Raw genomic sequence first — 19516 nt, 5'->3', positions numbered from 1 at the left:
GCAGCCATGGGCATGTGACTTCCAAATTATGAAGGGTACTTGAGACAGGAGTTTAGCTATAGAGGGGCCATGGAAGGCCAAGAACGGAAACTGGAACATAATGATGACGCCTTGGTCTGTTTACAGTTCTAAGAGACAAAATTCAACATCACGAAAAAAGAATTCCATTTTTCATCATCTTTCTCACTGCTATACCATGGGACGTAAAACTTTAATGTGCTAAAAGTTCAGCAGTATTGCTTTTCATAGTAATTTGGAATCAAGCATAAATAGTAATCTCTAAAAACATGAATAAAAAATCTGGTTAATATTTGGGATTTGATATTTCAGAGACAAATGGAAAATAAGGGTCAATTGCTGTTAGAGTTATTCGCACTCTTGGTTCAAGCTAATGTCTCTACGTGAAAAGGAAAACTGCAGTGGAATGCTATTAATCAAAACTCTGTATGTCCTAAGAGAGGAAGACAAAAGTTAGCCTCTGCATAGACAGGGGTGGCCCACTCTGTCACTGACCCAATGGCTGAGACCCTTTAAAAAGAAGGGTAAGAAGTGATGAAAATTTACTTTTCTTCCTATTTTCAAATTTCATCTTCAACTGCACAAAATTCTCAAATAGGTTCAGAAAAATAATTTATGGCAGCAGACTATAATTAAAAGGTACTGAACTGGGAACAAAGATACCAGGATTTTAATCTCAAGTCCCTGATATGCACCACAAGCTAAATCAGAGTAGACAATCTTTAGTTTTTGTTTGTTTGTTTTTTAGTTTTAAGATCTGTTAAATTGTTAGACATTGTTCATCACCATAAAAATGTATTCTCTATTTATCTGTGTCTCTTTTATTTAGGATTTTATTCTTATTACATAAACTAAAAAGGTATAACCAGTAAGCAAAATAATTCTAAGCTGAAATTAAATACAAAAGAGTAAGAAATGACAGAGGAGGGGACTTGCCTGCTGGCGCAGTGGTTAAGAATCCACCTGCCAATGCAGGGGACACGGGTTTGAGCCCTGGTCCAGGAAGATCCCATATGCCGTGGAGCAACTAAGCCCGTGCGCCACAACTACTGAGCCCGCACACCTAGAGCCTGTGCTCCGCAACAGGAGAAGCCACTGCAATGAGAAGCCTGCGCACCACGACAAAGAGTAGCCCCTGCTCGCCACAAGTAGAGAAAGCCCGCGTGCAGCAACGAAGACCCAACGCAGCCATAAATAAATAAATAGTTAAAAAAAAAAAAAAAGAAATCACAGAGGAGGGATCTGATTGTATATTAAAACAGAAAAATTCTTACTTCATCCAGGAAAAATGTATTTTAGGCATAGTGATATTCAAAACACTTAACAACACGTACTTACTGCACAAGTGCTGGCCAGTTAGAATGGACGCTGGCCATGATGTACCAATGCATCAGGTAGACCAGGGCACAAATGAAGATTTTTCATTTTAACAAAGAATTATACTGCATATTTCCTTTCTATATTGGGCTCTAGTAATTGGATATTAATTTATAGATCAATAATTACCAGATACAAAGTCAAGACAGATGGAAATAAAGCTAGCAACATATTATGAGGGACTATAAAATGAAAAGCAATAAGAAATAAACTTAAAGCATCTATAGGAAAAAAATCACGCTAATGAGAGTTTGAAAACAATTTTTAAATGTTTCAAATACATGAAGGAAGATATTTTTTAAAATTTAAAGCACACTTATTTTTGAGTATAAGAGAATTAGAGGATAAGCTGCACCTATCTTCGGAACTATCTAAATAAGCTGCAGCTTCAAGTGCCTCCAAGGAAATGGAGCTTGCAGGAGGCATAAAATAACAGATGTCAAATGAGGTAACAGAAGGCTCTGACATCTTATGATCCAGATTTGAAGACTGCAAAGTTTTTCTGTCATTTCCTTCATCCAAGTCAAATACTGCTGAGATACACAATCAAGTGTAAGAAAATCAAGCTGCTATGAATAGTAAGGCATTCTGGGTTTTCCTCCCTTTCCTTGGACTTGGGAGTTTAAGATGGCATGAACCAAAATGAGCAGAAAATGTATGATTCCTCAGTTGATTACTTTTTTTTTTAAGCTGAACTTTTGAGATGGCAATCTATAGAATGAAGGAATATAAACTAAAAACTAGCTAACAACTTGTTTTTCTGTGCATGACAAGGAGCAACGGGTCCTTTCACATGGGAGCTGAGGGCTGTCCTGTTCCTACATTCCTTTTCAATACCGTTTAAGAAATTCAAGTATAAGTACGGTTATTTACAAGTTGCCTTTTAATTCTTTCAGGGAAAACATTTTCCAGGTGACAAATAAATCTGGTGTTTCATTATTTTTTTTTATTTACTTAGGAAATGAGAGAACTATTGGGAGAAGTAGCTAAGAAAAACTTCCCCACACAAATCGTATCAACTGTGCTGGTGATCAGCCTGATGTAAGTGACCCTGCAAATTCTGTTAAATCTTGTCACGGTTATTTCTCTATTATAACTAAGATAAACAGAACAAATAAGAAATTACTGCCATTCAAAACTCAGTATCTCACTTGTAGCTCTTCCTCAAATTAACTTACTTTTTTCTAAAATAAGTAACTCTACAATCACATATTTATTTATTGGCTGGATATTTATCTAGCAATATGGTATTGAGTGTACAACTTTGTTGACCTGCTTCTGAGTTCTATTCAAGGGTATATGTTTTACACTAGATATACTGAACAACAGCTTAATATTAACTCCTAATAAAGTATGGTGACTTTCTTAATAAATAAGAAATAAGCATGCATTCAATAAGTTTTAGCTACAAAATAAATATATAGGAAAAATAAAACTCCTATAAAATGCGTAGTATATATAAATTAAAATAAGATGTTTTTCACCAATAATATCTACAGAATTCTAAGATAAAGCAGAGTTTCTTATCCAGGGTCTATGAAAAAGCTTTGGCTCTGTGAACACTATGAAATTACAGGCAAACTGGGGTATATTGGCATTTTTCTTGCTGAGAAGGCACATAGCTTTTATTTGACTCTCAAAGGGGTGTTGGATCAAACACAGATTATAAACCACAATAAGAAAATGATTGGCAAATAAAGATTCTGTCTTATACTAGTTAAGATGAACGAAAATCAGCTTGTTTTTAAATTTCTTCCTTCAACCAAGGGGGAAAAGTGACTTATTTCCTCTAAGGAATTAAGATATTTGCACCATAAAACATCTTTGGATGTCCTGTGGCATACAGCCAAAGTATTTCAAAAGCAATATGCTTCACAAATTGAATACTCGAGAAGATCCAATTTTTTGCCCCCCTGAGAAATATGGCTCACTTTCAAGTTCACTAAAGACAGTTGTTCTATTGCTATGCAAGTGGCACAAAATCACTTAATTAAAAAACTGTGACTGTTTCTCCTTCCTTTGGTCTTAGAAACACTCAAAAATAAATGTATTATGTGAAGTGATATTACATAAAGTATAAAGAAGTATCCACTGGGGTTCAAGATGGCGGAGTAGATGGATATGCGCGCACTCCTTCTTGCTAGAGCATGGGAATCACAACTAACTGCTGAACAATCATCAACAGAAGACACTGGAACTCACCAAAAAAGATACCTCACATCCAAAGACAACAGAGAAGCCACAATGAGACGGTAGGAGGGGAGCAATCGCAATAAAATCAAATCCAATGACCGCTGGGTGGGTGACTCACAAACTGGAGAACAATCATACCACAAAAGTCCACCCACTGGAGTGAAGGTTCTGAGCCCCAGGTCAGCCTTCCCAACCTGGGGGTCCAGCAACGGGAGGAGGAATTCCTAGAGAATCAGACTTTGAAGCCTAGTGGGATTTGATTGCAGGACTTCAACAGGACTGGGGGAAACAGAGACTCCACTCTTGGAGGGCACATACAAAGTAGTGTGCACATAAGGACCGAGGAGGAAGGAGCAGTGACCCCATAGGAGACTGAACGAGACCTACCTGCTAGTGTTGGAGGGTATCCTGCAGAGGCTGGGGGTGGCTGTGGTTCACCCCGGGGACAAGGACACTGGCAGCAGAAGTTCTGGGAAGTACTCCTTGGCAGGAGCCCTCCCAGAGTCCACCATTAGCCCCACCAAAGAGCCTGTAGGCTCCAGCACTGGGTTGCCTCAGGCCAAACAACCAACAGGGAGGGAACTCAGCCCCACCCATCAGCAGAAAAGCAGATTAAAGTTTTACTGAGCTCTGCCTACCAGAGCAACACCCAGCTCTACCCACCACCAGTCCCTCCCATCAGGAAGCTTGCACAAGCCTCTTAGATGCCTCATGCACAAGAGGGCAGACAGCAGAAGCATAAAGAACTACAATCCTGCAGCCTGTGGAATGAAAACCACATTCACAGAAAGACAGACAAAATGAAAAGGCAGAGGACTATGTACCAGATGAAGGAACAAGATAAAACCCCAGAAAAACAACTAAATGAAGTGGAGATAGGCAACCTTCCAGAAAAAGAATTCAGAATAATGATAGTGAAGATGATCCAGGACCTTGGAAAAAGAATGGAGGCGAAGATTGAGAAGATGCAAGAAATCTTTAACAAAGACCTAGAAGAATGAAAGAACAAACAAACAGAGATGAACAATACAAAAATTGAAATGAAAAATACACTAGAAGGAATCAATAGCAGAATAACTGAGGCAGAAGAACGGATAAGTGACCTGGAAGACAGAATGGTGGAATACACTGCTGTGGAACAGAATAAAGAAAAAAGAATGAAAAGAAATGAAGACAGCCTAGGAGACCTCTGCGACAACATTAAACGCATCAACATTCACATTACGGGATCCCAGAAGGAGAAGAGAGAAAGGACCCCAGAAAATATTTGAAGACATTATAATTGAAAACTTCCCTACCTTGGAAAAGGAAATAGCCACTCAAGCCCAGGAAGCGCAGAGTCCCAGGCAGGATAAACCCAAGGAGAAACACACTGAGACACATAGTAATCAAATTGACAAAAATTAAAGACAAAGAAAAATTATTAAAAGCAACAAGGGAAAAATCACAAATAACATACAAGGGAACTCCCATAAGGTTAACAGCTGATTTCTCAGCACAAACTCTACAAGGCAGAAGGGAGTGTCATGATATATTTAAAGTGATGAAAGGGAAGAACCTACAACCAAGATTACTCTACCTGGCAAGGATCTCATTCGGATTCGATGGAGAAATCAAAAGCTTTACAGATAAGCAAAAGCTAAGAGAATTCAGCCTACCAAACCAGCTTTACAACAAATGCTAAAGGAACTTCTCTAAGTGGGAAACACAAGAGAAGAAAAGGACCTACGAAAACAAACCCAAAACAATTAAGAAAATAGTAATAGGAACATACATATCAATAATTACCTTAAATGTTAGTGGATTAAATGCTCCAACCAAAAGACACAGGCTCGCTGAATGGATATAAAAATAAGACCCATATATATGCTGTCTATAAGAGACCCACTTCAGATCTAGGGACACATACAACTGAGAGGGAAGGGATGGAAGAAGATATTCCATGCAAATGGAAATCAAAAGAAAGCTGGAGTAGCAATCCTCATATCAGATATAATAGACTTTAAAATAAATAATTTTACAAGAGACAAGGAAGGACACTACATAATGATCAAGGGATCAATCCAAGAAGAAGATATAACAATTATAAATATATATGAACCCAACTTAGGAGCACCTCAATACATAACGCAACTGCTAACAGCTATAAAAGAGGAAACTGAAAGTAACACAGTAATACTGGGGGACTTCAAAACCCCACTTTCACCAGTGGACAGATCATCCAAACAGAAAATTAATCAGGAAACACAAGCTTAAATGACACAATAGACCAGACAGATTTCACTGATATTTATAGGACATTCCATCCAGCAGATTACACTTCCTTCTCAAGTGGACACAGAACTTTCTCCAGGATGGATCACTTCTTGGGTCATAAATCAAGCCTCAGTAAATTTAAGAAAATTGAAATCATATCAAGCATCTTTTCTGACCACAACGCTATGAGATTAGAAATCAATTACAGGGAATAAAATGTAAAAAACACAAACACATGGAGGCTAAACAATACGTTACTGGGATTTTTGAGAAGATGGCAGAAGAGTAAGATGGGGAGATCACCTTCTCCCTCACAGATACATCAGAAATACATCTACACGTGGAACAACTCCTATAGAACACCTACTGAACGCTGGCAGAAGACCTCAGACCTCCCAAAAGGCAAGAAACTCCCCACGTACCTGGGTAGGGCAAAAGAAAAAAGAAAAAACAGAGACAAAAGAATTGGGATGGGACCTGCACCAGTGGCAGGGAGCCGTGAAGGAGGAAAGGTTTCCACACACTAGAAGCCCCTTAGTGCACGGAGACTGCAGGGGGCGGAGGGGGGAACCTTCGGAGCCAAGGAGGAGAGCGCAGCCACAGGGGTGCGGAGGGCAAAGCGGAGAGATTCCCGCACAGAGGATTGGGGCCAAACAGCACTCACCAGCCTGAGAGGCTTGTTTGCTCACGCACTGGGACGGGCAGGGCTGGGAGCTGAGGCTCGGGCTTCGGAGGTAGGATCCCAGGGAGAGGACTGGGGTTGGATGCGTGAACACAGCCTGAAGGGGGCTAGTGCGCCACGGCTAGCCGGGAGGGAGTCCAGGAAAAAGTCTGGACTTGCCAAAGAGGCAAGAGACTTTTTCTTCCCTCTTTGTTTCCTGGTGTGCGAGGAGAGGGGATTAAGAGCGCTGCTTAAAGGAGCTCCAGATATAGGCGTGAGCCACGGCTATCAGCGCAGAGCCCAGACACGGGCATGAGATGCTAAGGCTGCTGCTGCCGCCACCAAGAAGCCGGTGTGAGAGCACAGGTCGCTATCCACACCTCCCCTCCCGGGAGACTGTGCAGCCCGCCACTGCCAGGGTCCACGATCCAGGGACAACTTCCCGGGGAGAACGCACTGCGCGCCTCAGGCTATTGCAACATCACGCCGGCCTCTGCCGCCGCACACTCGCCCTACATCCATACCCCTCCCTCCTCGCGGCCTGAGTGAGCCAGACCCCCGAATCAGCTGCTCCTTTAACCCCGTCCTGTCAGAGTGAAGAACAGACGACCTCAGGCGACCTACATGCAGAGGCGGGTCGAAATCCAAAGCTGAACCCCAGGAGCTGTGCGAACAAAGAAGAAAAAGGGAAATCTCTCCCAGCAGCCTCAGGAGCAGCGGATTAAACCTTCACAATTTGATGTACCCTGCATCTGTGGAATACCTGAATAGACCAAATTGAGGAGGTGGACTTGGGAGCAAAATATATTATTTTTTCCCCTTTTCCTCTTTTTTGTCAGTGTGTATGTGTATGATTCTGTATGAGATTTGTCTGTATAGCTTTGCTTTCACCATTTGTCCTAGGGTTCTGTCCGGCCATTTTTTTTCTTTTCTTTTTTTTTTTTTTTTTACTTTCTAAAATTTTTTCTTAATAATTATTTTTTATTTCAATAACTTTATCTTACTTTATTTTATTTTATCCTCTTTCTTTCTTCCTTTCTATTTTTTCTCCCCTTTAATCTGAGCTGTGTGGATGAAAGGCTCTTGGTGCTCCAGCCAGGAGTCAGGGCTGTGCCTCTGAGGTGGGAGAGCCAACTTCAGGACACTGGTCCACAGGAGACCTCCCAGCTCCACGTAATATCAAACGGCGAAAATCTCCCAGAGATCTCCATCTCAACACCAACACCCAGCTTCACTCAACGACCAGCAAGCTACAGTGCTGGACACCCTATGCCAAACAACTAGAAAGACAAGAACACAGCTGCAGCCATTAGCAGAGAGGCTGCCTAAAATCATAATAAGTCCACAGACACCCCAAAACACACCACCAGACGTTGACCTGCCCACCAGAAAGACAAGATCCAGCCTCATCCACCAGAACACAGGCACTAGTCCCCTCCACCAGGAAGCCTACACAACTCACTGAACCAACCTTATCCACTGGGGCCAGACACAAAAAACAATGGGAACTACAAACCTGCAGCCTGCGAAAAGGAGACACCAAACACAGTACGTAAGCAAAATGAGAAGACAGAAAAACACATAGCAGATGAAGGAGCAAGGTAAAAACCCACCAGACCTAATAAACGAAGAGGAAATAGGCAGTCTACCTGAAAAAGAATTCGGAACAATGATAGTAAAAATGATCAAAATCTTGGAAATAGAATAGAGAAAATGCAAGAAACATTTAACAAGGACATAGAGGAACTAAAGAGGAAACAAGCAATGATGAACAACACAATAAATGGAATTAAAAATACTCTAGAAGTGATCAATAGCAGAATACTGAGGCAGAAGAAAGGATAAGTGATCTGGAAGATAAAATAGTGGAAATAACTACTGCAGAGAAGAATAAAGAAAAAAGAATGAAAAGAACTGAGGACACTCTCAGAGACCTCTGGGACAACATTAAAACACACCAACATTCGAATTATAGGGGTCCCAGAAGAAGAAGAGAAAAACAAAGGGACTGAGAAAATATTTGAAGAGATTATAGTTGAAAACTTCCCTAATATGGGAAAGGAAATCATTAAACAAGTCCAGGAAGCACACAGAGTCCCATATAGGAAAAATCCAAGGAGAAACACGCCAAGACACATATTAATCAAACTATCAAAAATTAAATACAAAGAAAACATATTAAAAGCAGCAAGGGAAAAACAACAAATAAAACACAAGGGAATCCCCATAAGGTTAACCGCTGATCTTTCAGCAGAAACTCTGCAACCCAGAAGGGAGTGGCAGGACATAATTAAAGTGATGAAGGAGAAAAATCTACAACCAAGATTACTATACCCTGCAAGGATCTCACTCAGATTTGATGAAGAAATTAAAATCTTTACAGACAAGCAAAAGCTGAGAGAGTTCAGCACCAACAAACCAGCTTTACAACAAATGCTAAAGGAACTTCTCTAGGCAAGAAACACAGCAGAAGGAAAAGACCTGCAATGACAAACCCAAAACAATTAAGAAAATGGGAATAGGAACATACATATCGATAACTGCCTTAAATGTAAATGGATTAAATGCTCCCACCAAAAGAAACAGATTGGCTGAACGGATACAAAAACAAGACCCGTATATATGCTGTGTACAGGAAACCCACTTCAGACCTAGGGACACATACAGACTGAAAGTGAGGGGATTGGAAAAGATATTCCATGCAAACAGAAACCAAAAGAAAGCTGGAGTAGCAATTCTCATATCAGACAAAATAGACTTTAAAATAAAGACTGTTACAAGAGACAAAGAAGGACACTACATAAAGATCAAGGGATCGATCCAAGAAGAAGATATAACAATTGTAAATATTTATGCACCCAACATAGGAGCACCTCAATGCATAAGGCAAATACTAACAGCCATAAAAGGGGAAATCGACAGTAACACAGTCATAGTAGGGGACTTTAACACCCCACTTTTACCAACGGACAGATCATCCAAAATGAAAATAAATAAGGAAATACAAGCTTTAAATGATACATTAAAAAAGATGGACTTAATTGATATTTATAGGACATTCCATCCAAAAACAACAGAATACACATTTTTCTCAAGTGCTCATGGAACATTCTCCAGGATAGCTAATATCTTGGGTCACAAATCAAGCCTTGGTAAATAAAGAAAATTGAAATCATATCAAGTATCTTTTCTGACCACAATGCTATGAGACTAGATATCAATTACAGGAAACGATCTGTAAAAAATACAAACACATGGAGGCTAAACAATACACTACTTAATGACAAAGTGTTCACTGAAGAAATCAAAGAGTAAATCAAAAAATATCTAGAAACAAATGACAATGGAGACACAACAACCCAAAACCTATGGGATGCAGCAAAAGCAGTTCTAAGGGGGAAGTTTATCACAATACAATCCTACCTTAAGAAACTGGAAACATCTCAAATAAACAACCTAACCTTGCACCTAAAGCAATTAGAGAAAGAGGAACAAAAAAACCCCAAAGTTAGCATAAGGAAAGAAATCATAAAGATCAGATCAGAAATAAATGAAAAAGAAATGAAGGAAATGATAGCAAAGATCAATAAAACTAAAAGCTGGTTCTTTGAGAAAATTAAAATATTGATAAACCATTAGCCAGACTCATCAAGAAAAAAAGGGAGAAGACTCAAATCAATAGAATTAGAAATGAAAAAGGAGAAGTAACAACATACACTGCAGAAATACAAAGGATCATGAGAGATTACTACAAGCAACTCTATGCCAATAAAATGGACAACCTGGAAGAAATGGACAAATTCTTAGAAATGCACAACCGGCCGAGACTGAACCAAGAAGAAATAGAAAATATGAATAGACCAATCACAAGCACTGAAATTGAAACTGTGATAAAAAATCTTCCAACAAACAAAAGCCCAGGACCAGATGGCTTCACAGGAGAATTCTATCAAACATGTAGAGAACAGCTAACACCTATCCTTCTCAAACTCTTCCAAAATATAGCAGAGGCAGGAACACTCCCAAACTCATTCTACAAGGCCACCATCAACCTGATACCAAAACCAGACAAAGATGTCACAAAGAAACAGAACTACAGGCCAATATCACTGATGAACATAGATGCAAAAATCCTCAACAAAATACTAGCAAACAGATTCCAACAGCACATTAAAATGATCATACACCATGATCAAGTGGGGTTTATTCCAGGAATGCAAGGATTCTTCAATATATGCAAATCAATCAATGTGATAAACCATATTAACAAATTGAAGGAGAAAAACCATATGTTCATCTCAATAGATCCAGAGAAAGCTTTTGACAAAATTCAACACCCATTTATGATAAAAACCCTCCAGAAAGTAGGCATAGAGGGAACTTTCCTCAACACAATAAAGGCAATATGTGACAAACCCACAGCGAACATCATCCGCAATGGTGAAAAACTGAAAGCATTTCCACGAAGATCAGGAACAAGACACGGTTGCCCACTCTCACCACTATTACTGAAAATAAGTTTTGGAAGTTTTAGCCACAGCAATCAGAGAAGAAAAGGAAATAAAAGGAATCCAAATCCGAAAAGAAGAAGTAAAGCTGTCACTGTTTGCAGATGACATGATACTATACATACAGAATCCTAAAGATGCTACCAGAAAACTACTAGAGCTAATCAATGAATTTGGCAAAGCAGCAGGATACAAAATTAATGCACAGAAATCTCTGGCATTCCTAAACACTAATGATGAAAAATCTGAAAGTGAAATCAAGAAAACACTCCCCTTTACCACTGCAACAAAAGGAATAAAATATCTCAGAATAAACCTACCTAAGGAGACAAAAGACCTGTATGCAGAAAATTATAAGACACTGATAAAAGAAATTAAAGATGATACAAATAGATGGAGAGATATACCAAGTTCCTGGATTGGAAGAATCAACATTGTGAAAATGACTCTACTACCCAAAGCAATCTACAGATTCAATGCAATCCCTATCAAACTACCACTGGCATTTTTCACAGAACTAGAACAAAAAATTTCACAATTTGTATGGAAACACAAAAGACCCCGAATAGTCAAAGCAAACTTGAGAATGAAAAACGGAGCTGGAGGAATCAGGCTCCCTGACTTCAGACTGTACTACAAAGCTACAGTAATCAAGACAGTATGGTACTGGCACAAAAACAGAAAGATAGATCAATGGAAAAAGACAGAAAGCCCAGAGATAAACCCATGCACATATGGTCACCTTAAATTTGATAAAGGAGGCAACAATATACAGTGGAGAAAAGACAGCCTCTTCAATAAGTGGTGCTGGGAAAACTGGACAGGTACATGTAAAAGTATGAAATTGGAACACTCCCTGACACCTTACACAAAAATAAACTCAAAATAGATTAAAGACCTAAATGTAAGGCCAGCCACTATCAGACTCTTACAGGAAAACATAGGCAGAACACTCTATGACATAAATCACAGCAAGATCCTTTTTGACCCACCTCCTAGAGAAATGGAAATAAAAACAAAAATAAACAAATGGGACCTAATGAAATTTCAAAGCTTTTGCACAGCAAAGGAAACCATAAACAAGACCAAAAGACAACCCTCAGAATGGGAGAAAATATTTGCAAATGAAGCAAGTGACAAAGGATTAATCTCCAAAATTTATAAGCAGCTCATGCAGCTGAATAACAAAAAAACAAACAACCCAATCCAAAACGGGGCAGAAGACCTAAATAGACATTTCTCCAAAGAAGATATACAGATTGCCAACAAACACATGAAAGAATGCTCCGCATCATTAATCATTAGAGAAATGCAAATCAAAAGTACAATGAGATATCATCTCACACCGGTCAGAATGGCCATCATCAAAAAATCTAGAAACAATAAATGCTGGAGAGGGTGTGGAGAAAAGGGAACACTCTTGCACTATTTGTGGGAATGTAAATTGATACAGGCACTATGGAGAACAGTATGAAGGTTCCTTAAAAACTGCAGATAGAACTACCATACGACCCAGCAGTCCCAGTACTGGGCATATACCCTGAGAAAACCATAATTCAAAAAGAGTCATGTACCAAAACGTTCATTGCAGCTCTATTTGCAATAGCTAGGACATGGAAACAACCTAAGTGTCCATCAGCAGATGAATGGATAAAGAAGATGTGGCACATATATACAATGGAATATTACTCAGCCATAAAAAGAAAAAAACTGACTTATTTGTAATGAGGTGGATGGACCTAGAGTCTGTCATACAGAGTGAAGTAAGTCAGAAAGAGTAAAACAAATACCGTATGCTAACACATATATATGGAGTCTAAGAAAAAAAAAAGGTCATTAAGAACCTAGGGGTAACACGGGAATAAAGAGACAGACCTACTAGAGAATGGACTTGAGGATACGGGGAGGGGGAAGGGTAAGCTGAGACAAAGTGAGAGAGTGGCATGGACATATATACACTACCAAACGTAAAATAGATAGCTAGTGGGAAGCAGCCACATAGCACAGGGAGATCAGCTCGGTGGTTTGTGACCACCTAGAGGAGTGGGATAGGGAGGGTGGGAGGAAGGGAGATGCAACAGGGAAGAGATATGGGAACATATGTATATGTATAACTGATGCACTTTGTTATAAAGCAGAAACTAACACACCACTGTAGAGCAATTATACCCCAATAAAGATGTTAAAAAAAAACATAATACGTTACTAAATAACCATGAGATCACTGTAGAAATCAAAGAGGAAACAAAAAAATGCCTAGAGACAAATGACAATGAAAACACGATGATCCAAAACCTATGGGATGCAGCAAAAACAGTTCTAAGAGGGAAGTTTATAGCAATACAATCCTACCTCAAGAAACAAGAAAAATCTCAAATAAACAATCTAACCTTACAACTAAAGGAACTAGAGAAAGAAGAACAAACAAAACCAAAGTTAGCAGAAGGAAAGGAATCATAAAGATCAGAGCAGAAATAAATTAAATAGAAAGAAAGAAAATAGCATAGATCAATAAAACTAAAAGATGGTTCTTTGAGAAGATAAGCAAAATTGATAAACCTTTAGCCAGACTCATCAAGAAAAAGAGGGAGAGGACTCAAATTAACAAAATTAGTAATGAAAAAGGAGAAGTTACAATGGATACCACAGAAATACAAAGCATCATAAGAGACTACTACAAGCAACTCTATGCCAATAAAATGGACAACCTGGACGAAATGGACAAATTCTTAGAAAGGTATAACCTTCTAAGACTGAACCAAGAAGAAATAGAAAATATGAACAGACCAATCACAAGTAATGAAACTGTGATTAAAAATCTTCCAACAAACAGAAGTCCAGGACCAGATGGCTTCACAGTGAATTCTATCAAACATTTAGAGAAGAGCTAACACCCGTCCTTCTCAAACTCCAAAAAATTGCAGAGGATTGAACACTCCCAAACTCTACTGGCCACTATCACCCTGATACCAAATCCAGACAAAGATACTACAAAAAAAGAAAATTACAGATGAATATCACTGATGAATATAGATGCAAAAATCCTCAACAATATACTAGCAGTCAGAATCCAACAACACATTAAAAGGATCATACACTATGATCAAGTGGCATTTATCCCAGGGATGCAAGGATTCTTCAACATACACAAATCAATCAGTGTGATACACCATATTAACAAATTGAAGAATAAAAACCATATGATCATCTCAATAGATGCAGAAAAGCTTCTGAGAAAACTCAACAGAGTTTTTTTATTATAAAAACTCTCCAGAAAGTGGGCATAGAGGGAAACTACCTCAACGTCATAAAGGCCATATACGACAAACCCACAGCAAACATCATTCTCAAAGGTGAAAAACTGAAAGCATTTCCTCTAAGATCAGGAACAAGACAAGGATGTCCACTCTCGCCACTATCATTTAACATAGTTTTGGAAGTCCTAGCCCCGGCAATCAGAGAAGAAAAAGAAATAAAAGGAAAACAAACTGGAAAAGAAGAAGTAAAACTGTCACTGTTTTCAGATGACATGATACTATACACAGAGAATCGTAAAGGTGCCACCAGAAAACTACTAGAGCTAATCAATGAATCTGGTAAAGTTGTAGGATACAAAATTAATGCACAGAAATACCTTGCATTCCTATACACTAACAATGAAAGATCACAAAGAGAAATTAAGGAAACAATCCCATTCACATTTGCAACAAAAAGAATAAAATACCTAGGAATAAACCTACCTAAGAAGGTAAAAGACCTGTACTCCGAAAACTATAAGACAATGATGAAAGAAATCAAAGATCACACAAACAGATGGTGAGATATACCATGTTCTTGCATGGGAAGAATCAACACTGTGAGAATGACTACACCAAAGCAATCTGCAGATTCAATGTGCAATCCCTATCAAGTTACCAGTGGCATTTTTTACAGAACTAGAACAAAGTATCTTAAAATTTGTATGGAGATACAAGAGACCCCAAATAGCCAAAGCAATCTTGAGGGGAAAAAAACAGAGCTGGAGGAATCAGACTCCCTGACTTCAGACCATACTACAAAGCTACAGTAATCAAGACAATATGGCACTGGCACAAAATGAGAAATATAGATCAATAGAACAGGATAGAAAGCCCAGAGATAAACCCATGCACCGATGGTCAACTAATCTATGACAAAGGAGACAAGGATATACAATGGAGAAAAGACAGCCTCTTCAATAAGTGGTGCTGAGAAAACTGGACAGCTACTTGCAAAAGAATGAAATCAGAACACTCCCTAACACCATACACAAACATAAACTCAAAATGGATTAAAGACCTAAGTATATGTCTGGACACTATAAAACTCTTAGAGGTAAAGATAGGAAGAACATTCTTTGACATAAATCACAGCAAGATCTTTTTGACCCACCTCCTACAGTAATGGAAATTAAAACAAAACTAAACAAATGGGACCTAATGAAACTTAAATGCTTTTGCACAGTAAAGGAAACTATAAACAAAATGAAAAGACAACCCTCAGCATGGGAGAAAATATTTGCAAACGAATCAATGGACCAAGGATTGATCTCCAAAATATATAAAGAGTTCATGCAGCTCAATATTAAAAAAACAAACACCCCAATCAAAAAATGGGCAGAAGACTTAAATAGACATTTCTCCAAAGAAGACACACAGATGGCCAAGAAGCACATGAAAATCTGCTCAACATCACTAATTATTAGAGAAACGCAAATAAAAACTACAATGAGGTATCACCTCACACCAGTTAGAATGGGCATCATCAGAAAATCTACAAACAACAGATGCTGGAGAGGGTGTGGAGAAAAGGGAACTCTCTTGCACTATAGGTGGGAATGTAAATTGATACAGCCACTATGGAGAATAGTATGGAGGTTCCTTAAAAACTAAAAATAGAGTTACCATATGACCCAGCAATTCCGCTACTGGGCATATACCCCAACAAAACCATAATCCAAAAAGACACATGCACCCCAATGTTCATTGCAGCACTATTTACAATAGCCAGGTCATGGAAGCAACCTAAATGCCCATCAACAGACGAATGGATAAAAGAAAATGTGGTACATATATACAATGGAATATTACTCAGCCATAAAATGGAATGAAATTGGGTCATTTGTAGAGACATGGATGGACCTAGAGACTGTCATACAGAGTGAAGTAAGTCAGAAACAGAAAAACAAATATCGTATATTAACACATATATGTGGAATCTAGAAAAATAGTATAGATGAACCAGTGTGCAAGGCAGAAATAGAGACACAGATGTACAGAACAAACGTATGGACACCAAGGGGGGAAAGTGAAGGGGGTAGTGGTGGGATGAATTGGGAGATTTGGATTGACATATATACACTAATATGTATAAAATAGATAATAAGAACCTGCTGTATAAAAAAATAATAATAAAATAAAATTCAAAAAAAAGAAGTATCCACCTGAACAATATGTATGGCTTTCCTTTTCATAAACATGACATTGCATAAAGGTTTGTGAAGAGAGAAAAAAAATGAACGAGCAATGGGGGGTGGGGGGGGCTAAAAAAGACTAGCAATTAATGAGAATATATTGCTAATTTGGTCATCTAACTTGTCTGAAGGATTACTCTGCTTCTGGTTTTTGCCTCAGGCTATCTCTTGGAAAAGAAAGACAAAACCAAACATACCTTGATTAATTACTAGAAATTCATGAACTCAACACTATAAATCAAAATAAAACTGTGGAGGACACATCTCCTATTTACAACAGTCTTGGTACTGTTAATATTAAATGGAACTCTTACAAAACTAATCTAGGTACCAGCAACAGAAATTGCAGGTGTTTTTGTCTAGACCTAATACCTACAGAAAGTTAGAAGCAGAAGTGCTTTTATTTATTTTTTTCCCCCACACTCCACCTAAGACACTCAGTTTGAATCTTTCCTGGCTTCCACAAAAAACTTCAATGAATGGCAGAAATCTCAAAGCCTCCAGACCCTCTTGTCCCTGGGGGTCAGCTTGATAAAGAAGAGTGCAATTGGCAGGTCCTTCTCTAAGCCTCTGTTTACTCATCTGCAAGACTTGGGAGGTAGTACCTGGCCTACCTACAGCAAAGGGAAGGTGCTATGAAGAGCAAACAAGTGAATCCATATGGAAGGAAATGCCTTGTAAACTGTCCCGTTTCTATACAAATGTTAGGGGGAGAGGGGAAGTTACAGATTTTACAGGTATGCGTGCTTTTGTATAAATAAACATCACTTTACTTCTCACCCAGGGATATTGTGTAGCACACAATATGAGAATTTTTAAAAGGACTTTTGAGTCTTTAAATACAGTAACTTATCCCAATTAAGCGGTTGTGAAACAAATGGAAAGTTATTAAAGAAAGCCAATCAACAAACCCAATGAAGAGAGGGGAACTCCTATCTGTGTGGAAAAATCTGAAAAATGACCATTTCAAAAGAGAAATTTTACCCATATCAAGGTAAACTGATATTCCATTATTGCAAAATTAGAAAACGTATTCATTCTTGATGCAAGAAAAGTCAGAGGAGTATAAGAAAATATTGACTGGCTATTTAAATTCCAAAAAGGGGTATACTAACATTTAAAAACATGCTAAAATATTACTTCTCAATCTGTAGTCAGTATTTAACCAGATAGTAAGTCCAACTCCCCATGGCACAAGGCGGCAGTGAATGTATCATAAGTGCTATAGAAGAGCCAAAGAGGGATGAATTACGCAGCGTGTATGTGCATATGTGTCTGTGAAGGGGTGAGGAGACAGGCGAACAAAAAACGGGAGAAGAACTAGAAAACCCTGTGCTTTCTGCAATAGAAATAGCTAACGAAGAATCTTTTCCGATGTCTCCCAAGAGTCTTTGCTAGACACCCATATATTCCCAGAAAGAGAAAACGGACTCCATTTTGTCCTGAAAAATCTGTGTTTTCCCCAAATGTCTCAACTTTATTTATAAAGCAATATCCCATTGTTTTATTAAATACATGTCATCCTAAAGGATAAAATTGTCAAGGGGGTTGGCTAAAGAAGAGAATTTAAAAAAAAGTTATTTTTTTTTCAAAGACTGAGTTCTGCTTTTGTCCCTTTCCAAAATCACCTTTTGTTAAGTATTTTTGAAAACCTTGAAAAGAAAAACCCACACTATTACCAAAAAACTCAACCAACCAACAAGCCTACTGGTATGGCACAGAATCTGATGTACAATGTCTGTTAACTATTTTGAGTCTTGGGAGTGTTCTAATTATTTTTCTACATTGAAGGGATCTGTGTAAAGTTTCCACAATCACAAGTACATTGAATGAGAGCTAGAGCATTTTATTACTTCTGTGCAAAAGAGGTCTTTTCAAAAGGATCATAGAGGTAAAAATAAAATTTAATCTTGAACAAACCATGAAACAGACAAACATTAATCTACTAACATAAGAAAGCAACACTGTAATTTGAATTCACACTGATTTCTCTTGCTGTCTCTGCATCTCCTCCTCTTTCTGGATCTTTTTCTTTCCTTCCTTGTTTCCCTTCACATGCATTTTTTTCCTGACTTCTCATTCTGTTCTGCAGTTCCTTCTCCAGATCTTTTCTTTTCTCCCCTGGTTGCTAAACATTTTGCCTTTCACTGCCTTCATAATGAATGAGGCTGGCATGAAAGCAAGTGTCTGAAACCAAGAGCATAAAAGCCTTAATTAAGCCAAGAACCTTATTTACTATAACTGGCATTCTCATTTCAACAATTCTGTTCCTAGGAGCAATTTTTAGGACAGGTATCATTACAAGCAGAGTTTATATTCTAACAGCCTCTTGTGTTCAATTTACAAAGCCTGGATTTCCCAAGTATATTAAGGAATATAATTCTGAATTCTGAATTAGTCCTAAATACATTTTTCTAAGAAATAAAATACTATCCCCTTTTGGAATAGTATACTGACTGTACTATCTGATGATGAAAATTTGCATATCAACCTAAATAAGTGTTTATCTTTCAAATTTTTGCAGCCACGTGGCAAATTCAATGATCTAAAATATGCTTGTTATAAAGACTACAGTATACAGTACCTTATCCAGCTTGTAGTTCAGAGCTTTCATCACACACACACACACACACACACACACACAATTTGTCAAGAGGAAAGATTCACTCATACTTCAATGATGTATAATAGCTAATCATTATTAACTTTTACAAAAAAGGCTTAGCGCTTCATGGTGAATGCTGTCTTAGACACTGAGGACTCATCTGCACAGGGAAAACTGAAGCACAGAGCTGGAGATAGTTCACCATTCTTAGTCTGAGAAAGATGTGCACTGCCTGAGTAGGGCATGGAGACCTTTAGAAAGAAGTCTAAGTGGATGACGCAGCCCAGGAGAACTGCCAGGCACTACTACAATGCTGCCTCCTGCACTGCCACTGACTGGAAGAAAGAAATGTTCCAATGTAAATGCCATTCATGTTACGACTTGGCCAGTACACAGTGACTAGATGG

The 19516-nt window shown here is 38.4% G+C and overlaps 1 protein-coding gene across 1 annotated transcript in view; it reads right to left on the bottom strand.

Annotated features, from left to right (window-relative positions):
- ITSN1 (intersectin 1) overlaps positions 1 to 19516 on the bottom strand; it is a 244597-nt gene that overhangs the window by 91088 nt on the left and 133993 nt on the right. The gene's annotated exons all lie outside the window — the stretch shown is intronic.

The sequence above is a fragment of the Mesoplodon mirus genome, assembly GCF_964341445.2.
Source record: "Mesoplodon mirus genome assembly, chromosome: 6".
Lineage (NCBI taxonomy): Eukaryota > Metazoa > Chordata > Mammalia > Artiodactyla > Ziphiidae > Mesoplodon > Mesoplodon mirus.
The sequence above is the reverse complement of the archived record's forward strand: the minus strand, read 5'-3'. Positions and strand labels throughout refer to the sequence as shown.